The 7,787-nt window shown below is 61.4% G+C and overlaps 1 pseudogene; it reads left to right on the top strand.

Annotated features, from left to right (window-relative positions):
- Window positions 1–479: 479 nt before the first annotated feature.
- LOC141248559 (sialidase-3-like) lies at window positions 480–1,738 on the top strand (annotated as a pseudogene).
- The last annotated feature ends 6,049 nt before the right edge of the window (window positions 1,739–7,787 follow it).

The following is a 7,787-nucleotide window of genomic DNA, read 5'->3' as shown; positions in this document are numbered from 1 at the left end:
CAGTATCACAGGATAGGATTAGATACACGGCTTTGTATCACACAGGATAGGATTAGATACATGGCTCAGTATCACAGGATAGGATTAGATACACGGCTTTGTATCACACAGGATAGGATTAGATACACGGCTCAGTATCACAGAGGATAGGATTAGATACACAGCTCTGTATCACACAGGATAGGATTATATACACGGCTCCGTATCACAGGATAGGATTAGATACACGGCTCTGTATCACAGAGGATAGGATTAGATACACAGCTCTGTATCACACAGGATAGGATTATATACACGGCTCCGTATCACAGGATAGGAATAGATACACGGCTCAGTATCACAGAGGATAGGATTAGATACACGGCTCAGTATCACAGGATAGGATTAGATACACATTTCAGTATCACACAGGATTAGATACAGGTTGCTCTCGGCTGTCAGTCTCGTGTATCCGCTGTCCTGCAGGTTCGGGTACAGACATGTCGGGGGCGCTCTCTCTGGACTCGGTGACCCTGTTCCAGCAGGATTCTGGCGGTGTGACGTATCGTATCCCGGCTCTGCTCTTCTTCCCTCCATCTTCTTGGCCTTGGCGGAGAAGCGCTCGTCCCCCGATGATCAGGACGCCCTGTACCTGGTGGTGCGGCGCGGTCGGGTGCAGCGCGGGGAGGTGCAGGTACCGACTCCTCATGTCACCTCTCTCCGCGTCTGATCTTGTGACTTTCCAACGTCTCCATCTGTTTTGCCTCCTTAGTGGGAAGACGCAATGCCGGTGAGCCACGCCAAGTTACCGGGGCACCGGACCATGAACCCCTGCCCGCTGTACCATCCCGACACCGACACCGTCTTCCTCTTCTTCGTCTGTGTAAAAAGCGAAATCTCCGAGTTCCGGCAAATCATAACCGGCCGAAATGCCGCCCGGCTCTGCTACGTCACCAGCCGCGACCACGGCCAATCGTGGAGCCTACCGAAAGACGTGACGGAGGAGGTCCTGGGTGAGGACCTGAAGAGCTGCGCCACCTTGACGGTTGGCCCCGGTCACGGCGTCTGCTCTCCGTCGGGCAGGCTGATCGTGCCCGCGTACCTGTACTACATCCACTCCCGCGTCTGCGGCCTGCCCGTCCCCTGGAAGACCAAGCCCCACTCATTCATCTTCTACAGCGACGACCGCGGAGAGAGCTGGCACAAGGGCAGCGGACTGTGGCGGCAGAAGACAGGGGAGTGCGAGGTGGCCGAGGTGACCTGCAGCAGCGGCAACGACCTCCTGTACTGCAGCGCCAGGACCGGTCAGCGCTACCGGGTGGAGGCGACCAGCAGCCCCCAGTCCATGGAGTTCACAGATGCCCACTACAATAAAAGCCTGTGTGAGCCGCCTCATGGCTGCCAGGGCAGTGTGGTGAGCTACAGGCCTCCGGAGGCAACTCAGGACGAGGCGGACGGCGGGGAAGAGTCGCCCCTTCAGCATAGCGTCACGTCCTGGCTCCTCTACTCCCATCCCACCAGCAGCCGGGGCCGCGTGGACTTAGGAGTCTACTTGAATAAATCACCCCTTGTGCCGTCCACCTGGACCCCACCGTGGGTCATCAACGAGGGTCCCAGCGGGTACTCGGACCTGGCGGTGTGCCAGGACACTCACTCCTTCGCCTGCTTATTTGAATGCGGAAAGGACGCGGTGTGCGAAAAGATCGTCTTCCGGAGGTTCACGATGGACGAGCTGCTGAACAATTCCTCTAAGCCCTAATCACGAGTGTCGGGGCCTCCGCCAAGTCTCCGGGTGCCAAAAGTAACCCAGTATAGGAATGCACTGAGGGGCCACAAGATGGCGCCATCCACCACTCTCCTGACCCCCGATACACGCTCTCATACTGCTCATTGGATGGTGTCTGATCCCCCCCTGTAATTAACAGGTTCTATCCACTCCTCTCTATCATGGACACCTTAAAGGGATCTTCCCATGAACTATATCATCCCCATCCACGTGTCTGATGCCGTCTCTGCCCAGCACCACCTCACCCTCTGGAGCCGTCTCTGCCCAGCAACTCCTCACCCTCCGGAGCCGTCTCTGCCCAGCACCTCCTCATGCTCTGGAGCCGTCTCTGTCCTGCACCTTCTCACCCTCCGGAGTCGTCTCTGCCCTTCACCTCCTCACCCTCCGGAGCCGTCTCTGCCCTGAACTTCCTCACCCTTCGGAGCCCTCTCTGCCCTGCACCTCCTCACCCTCCGGAGTCTTTTCTGCCCTTCACCTCCTCACCCTCCGGAGCCGTCTCTGCCCAGCAACTCCTCACCCTCCGGAGTCGTTTCTGCCCTTCACCTCCTCACCCTCCGGAGTCGTCTCTGCTCTGCACCTCCTCACCCTCTGGAGCCGTCTGTGTCCTTCACCTCCTCATCCTCCGGAGCCGTATCTGCCCTTCACCTCCTCACCCTCCCGAGCCGTATCTGCCCAGCACCACCTCACCCTTCAGAGCCGTCTCTGCCCAGCACCTCCTCACCCTCCGGAGCCGTCTCTGCTCTGCACCTCCTCACCCTCCGGAGCCGTCTCTGCCCTGAACCTCTTCACCCTCCGGAGCCGTCTCTGCCCACCACCACCTCACCCTCCGGAGCCGTCTCTGCCCACCACCACCTCACCCTCTGGAGCCGTCTCTGCCCAGCAACTCCTCACCCTCCGGAGTCGTCTCTGCCCTGCACCTCCTCACCCTCCGGAGCCGTCTCTGTTCTGCAACTCCTCACCCTCCGGAGCTGTCTCTGTCCTGCACCTCCTCACCCTCCGGAGCCGTCTCTGTCCTGCACCTCCTCACCCTTCAGAGCCGTCTCTGCCCAGCACCTCTCCCTCCGTAGACGTCTCTGCTCTGCAACTCCTCACCCTCCGGAGCTGTCTCTGTCCTGCACCTCCTCACCCTCCGGAGCCGTCTCTGTCCTGCACCTCCTCACCCTTCAGAGCCGTCTCTGCCCAGCACCTCTCCCTCCGTAGACGTCTCTGCTCTGCACCTCCTCACCCTCCGGAGCCGTCTCTGCCCTGAACCTCCTCACCCTTCGGAGTCGTCCCTGACCTTAACCTCCTCACCCTCCGGAGCCGTCTGTGTCCTGCACCTCCTCACCCTCCGGAGTTGTCTCTGCCCAGCACCACCTCACCCTCCGGCATCGTATCTGCTCTGCACCTCCTCACCCTCCGGAGCCATCTCTGTCCTTCACCTCCTCACCCTCTGGAGCCGTCTCTGTCTTGCACCTCCTCACCCTCCGGGCTTGTTTCTGCCCAGCACCACCTCACCCTCCGGAGCCGTCTCTGCCCAGCCCCTCCTCACCCCCCAGAGCCGTCTCTGCCCAGCACCTCCTCACCCTCTGAAGCCGTCTCTGTCCTGCACCTCCTCACCCTCTGAAGCCGTCTCTGCCCTGCACCTCCTCACCCTCTGGAGTTGTCTCTGCCCTGCACCTCCTCACCCTCCGGATCCATCTCTACCATGCACCTCTTCACTCTCCGGAGCCGTCTCTGCCCTGCACCTCCTCATCCTCCGGAGCCGTATCTGCCCTTCACCTCCTCACCCTCCAAAGCCGTCTGTGCCCTGCACCTGCTCAACCTCCGAAGCTGCCTCTGCCATGCACCTCCTCACCCTCCAAAGCCGTCTCTGCCCTGCACTTCCTCATCCTCCAATTCCGACTCTGCCGTCCTCCTATTCACCGTCCGGAGCCGTCTCTGCCGTGCACCTCTACACCATCCAGAGCCGTCTGTGTCCTGCACCTCCTCACCCTCCGGAGTTGTCTCTGCCCAGCACCACCTCACCCTTCAGAGCCGTCTCTGCCCAGCACCTCCTCACCCTCCGGCATCGTATCTGCTCTGCACTTCCTCACCCTCCGGAGCCATCTCTGTCCTTCACCTCCTCACCCTCTGGAGCCGTCTCTGTCTTGCACCTCCTCACCCTCCGGGCTTGTTTCTGCCCAGCACCACCTCACCCTCCGGAGCCGTCTCTGCCCAGCCCCTCCTCACCCCCCAGAGCCGTCTCTGCCCAGCACCTCCTCACCCTCTGAAGCCGTCTCTGTCCTGCACCTCCTCACCCTCTGAAGCCGTCTCTGCCCTGCACCTCCTCACCCTCTGGAGTTGTCTCTGCCCTGCACCTCCTCACCCTCCGGATCCATCTCTACCATGCACCTCTTCACTCTCCGGAGCCGTCTCTGCCCTGCACCTCCTCATCCTCCGGAGCCGTATCTGCCCTTCACCTCCTCACCCTCCAAAGACGTCTGTGCCCTGCACCTGCTCAACCTCCGAAGCTGCCTCTGCCATGCACCTCCTCACCCTCCAAAGCCGTCTCTGCCCTGCACTTCCTCAGCCTCCAATTCCGACTCTGCCGTCCTCCTATTCACCGTCCGGAGCCGTCTCTGCCGTGCACCTCTACACCATCCAGTGCCGTCTCTGTCCTGCACCTCCTCACCCTCTGAAGCCGTCTCTGCCCTGCACCTCCTCACCCTCTGGAGTTGTCTCTGCCCTGCACCTCCTCACCCTCCGGAGCCATCTCTGCCATGCACCTCTTCACTCTCCGGAGCCGTCTCTGCCCTGCACCTCCTCATCCTCCGGAGCCGTATCTGCCCTTCACCTCCTCACCCTCCAAAGCCGTCTGTGCCCTGCACCTGCTCAACTTCCGAAGCTGCCTCTGCCATGCATCTCCTCACCCTCCAAAGCCGTCTCTGCCCTGCACTTCCTCATCCTCCATTTCCGACTCTGCCGTGCTCCTATTCACCGTCCGGAGCCTTCTCTGCCCTGCACCTCTACACCATCCAGAGCCGTCTCTGTCCTGCACCTCCTCACCCTCCAATGCCGTCTCTACCCTGCTCCTATTCACCATCCGGAGCCTTCTCTGCTCTGCACCTCTTCACCATCCGGAGCCTTCTCTGCCCTGCACCTCCTCACCCTCCGGCGTCGTCTCTGCCCTGCACCTCCTCACCCTCCAATGCCGTCTCTACCCTGCTCCTATTCACCATCCGGAGCCTTCTCTGCTCTGCACCTCTTCACCATCCGGAGCCTTCTCTGCCCTGCACCTCCTCACCCTCCGGAGTCGTCTCTGCCCAGCACCTCCTCACCCTCCGGCATCATATCTGCTCTGCACCTCCTCACCCTCCGGAGCCATCTCTGTCCTTCATCTCCTCACCCTCTGGAGCCGTCTCTGTCTTGCACCTCCTCACCCTCCGGGCTTGTTTCTGCCCAGCACCACCTCACCCTCCGGAGCCGTCTCTGCCCAGCCCCTCCTCACCCCCCAGAGCCGTCTCTGCCCAGCACCTCCTCACCCTCTGAAGCCGTCTCTGTCCTGCACCTCCTCACCCTCTGAAGCCGTCTCTGCCCTGCACCTCCTCACCCTCTGGAGTTGTCTCTGCCCTGCACCTCCTCACCCTCCGGATCCATCTCTACCATGCACCTCTTCACTCTCCGGAGCCGTCTCTGCCCTGCACCTCCTCATCCTACGGAGCCGAATCTGCCCTTCACCTCCTCACCCTCCAAAGCCGTCTGTGCCCTGCACCTGCTCAACCTCCGAAGCTGCCTCTGCCATGCACCTCCTCACCCTCCAAAGCCGTCTCTGCCCTGCACTTCCTCAGCCTCCAATTCCGACTCTGCCGTCCTCCTATTCACCGTCCGGAGCCGTCTCTGCCGTGCACCTCTACACCATCCAGTGCCGTCTCTGTCCTGCACCTCCTCACCCTCTGAAGCCGTCTCTGCCCTGCACCTCCTCACCCTCTGGAGTTGTCTCTGCCCTGCACCTCCTCACCCTCCGGAGCCATCTCTGCCATGCACCTCTTCACTCTCCGGAGCCGTCTCTGCCCTGCACCTCCTCATCCTCCGGAGCCGTATCTTCCCTTCACCTCCTCACCCTCCAAAGCCGTCTGTGCCCTGCACCTGCTCAACTTCCGAAGCTGCCTCTGCCATGCATCTCCTCACCCTCCAAAGCCGTCTCTGCCCTGCACTTCCTCATCCTCCATTTCCGACTCTGCCGTGCTCCTATTCACCGTCCGGAGCCTTCTCTGCCCTGCACCTCTACACCATCCAGAGCCGTCTCTGTCCTGCACCTCCTCACCCTCCAATGCCGTCTCTACCCTGCTCCTATTCACCATCCGGAGCCTTCTCTGCTCTGCACCTCTTCACCATCCGGAGCCTTCTCTGCCCTGCACCTCCTCACCCTCCGGCGTCGTCTCTGCCCTGCACCTCCTCACCCTCCAGAGCCATCTCTGCCCAGCACCTCTTCACTCTCCGGAGCCATCTCTGCTCTGCACCTCCTTATCCTCCGGAGCTGTCTCTGCCCTGCACCTGCTCAACCTCTGAAGCTGCCTCTGACCTGCACCTCCTCACCCTCCGGAGTTGTTTCTGCCCAGCACCACCTCACCCCCCGGAGCTGTCTCTGCCCAGCACCTCCTCACCCTCTGAAGCCGTCTCTGCCCTGCACCTCCTCACCCTCCGGAGTCGTCTCTGCCCTGCACCTCCTCACCCTCTGAAGCCGTCTCTGCCCTGCACCTCCTCACCCTCCGGAGTCATCTCTCACGTGCACTTCCTCACCCTCCGGAGCCATCTCTGCCCTGCACCTCTTCTCTCTCCGGAGCCGTCTCTGCCCTGCACCTCCTCATTCTACAGAGCCGTATCTGCCCTTCACCTCCTCACCCTCCGAAGCCGTCTCTGCCCTGCACCTGCTCAACCTCCGAAGCTGCCTCAGCCATGCACCTCCTCACCCTCCGAAGCCGTCTCTGCCCTACACTTCCTCATCCTCCAATTCCGACTCAGCCGTGCTCCTATTCACCGTTTGCAGCCGTCCCTGCCCTGCACGTCTACACCATCCAGAGCCGTCTCTGTCCTGCACCTCCTCACCCTCCAATGCCGTCTCTACCCTGCTCCTATTCACCATCTGCAGCCTTCTCTACCCTGCACCTCTTCACCATCCGGAGCCTTCTCTGCCCTACACCTCCTCACCGTCCGCAGCCGTCTCTGCCCTGCACCTCTACACCATCCAGAGCCGTCTCTGTCCTGCACCTCCTCACCCTCCAATGCCGTCTCTACCCTGCTCCTATTCACCATCTGCAGCCTTCTCTACCCTGCACCTCTTCACCATCCGGAGCCTTCTCTGCCCTTCACCTCCTCACCCTCCGGAGTCGTCTCTGCCCTTCACCTCCTCACCCTCCGGAGCCGTCTCTGCCTTGCACCTGCTCAACCTCCGAAGCCGTCTCTGCCCTGCACTTCCTTACCCTCCAATTCTGACTCTGCCGTGCTCCTATTCACCTTCCGGAGCTGTCTCTGCCCTGCACCTCTTCACCATCCAGAGCCGTCTCTGCCCTGCACCTCCTCACCCTCCAATGCCGTCTCTACCCTGCTCCTATTCACCATCTGGAGCCTTCTCTGCCCTGGACCTCTTCACCATCCGGAGCCTACTCTGCCCTTCACCTCCTCACCCTCCGAAGTCGTCTCTGCCCTGCACCTCCGAAGCCGTCTCTGCCCAGCACCACCTCACCCTTCAAAGTCGTCTCTGCCCAGCACCTCCTCACCCTCCGGAGCCGTCCCTGTCCATCACCTCCTCACCCTCCAGAGTCGACTCTGCCCTGAACCTCCTCACCCTCCGGAGCCGTCTCTGTCCAGCACCTCCTCACCCTCCGGAGCCGTCTCTGCCCAGCACCACCTCACCCTCCGGAGCCGTCTCTGCCCAGCACCACCTCACCCTCCGGAGCCGTCTCTGCCCAGCACCTCCTCACCCTCCGGAGCCGTCTCTGCCCAGCACCACCTCATTCTCTGAAGCCGTCTCTGTCCTGCACCTCCTCACCCTCCGGAGTCG

This window comes from Phyllobates terribilis, unplaced genomic scaffold (assembly GCF_046119375.1).
Source record: "Phyllobates terribilis strain yellow unplaced genomic scaffold, ASM4611937v1 Scaffold_2__4_contigs__length_985480577, whole genome shotgun sequence".
NCBI lineage: Eukaryota > Metazoa > Chordata > Amphibia > Anura > Dendrobatidae > Phyllobates > Phyllobates terribilis.
Note: the sequence above shows the minus strand (reverse complement) of the source record. Positions and strands in the feature narration are given on the sequence as shown.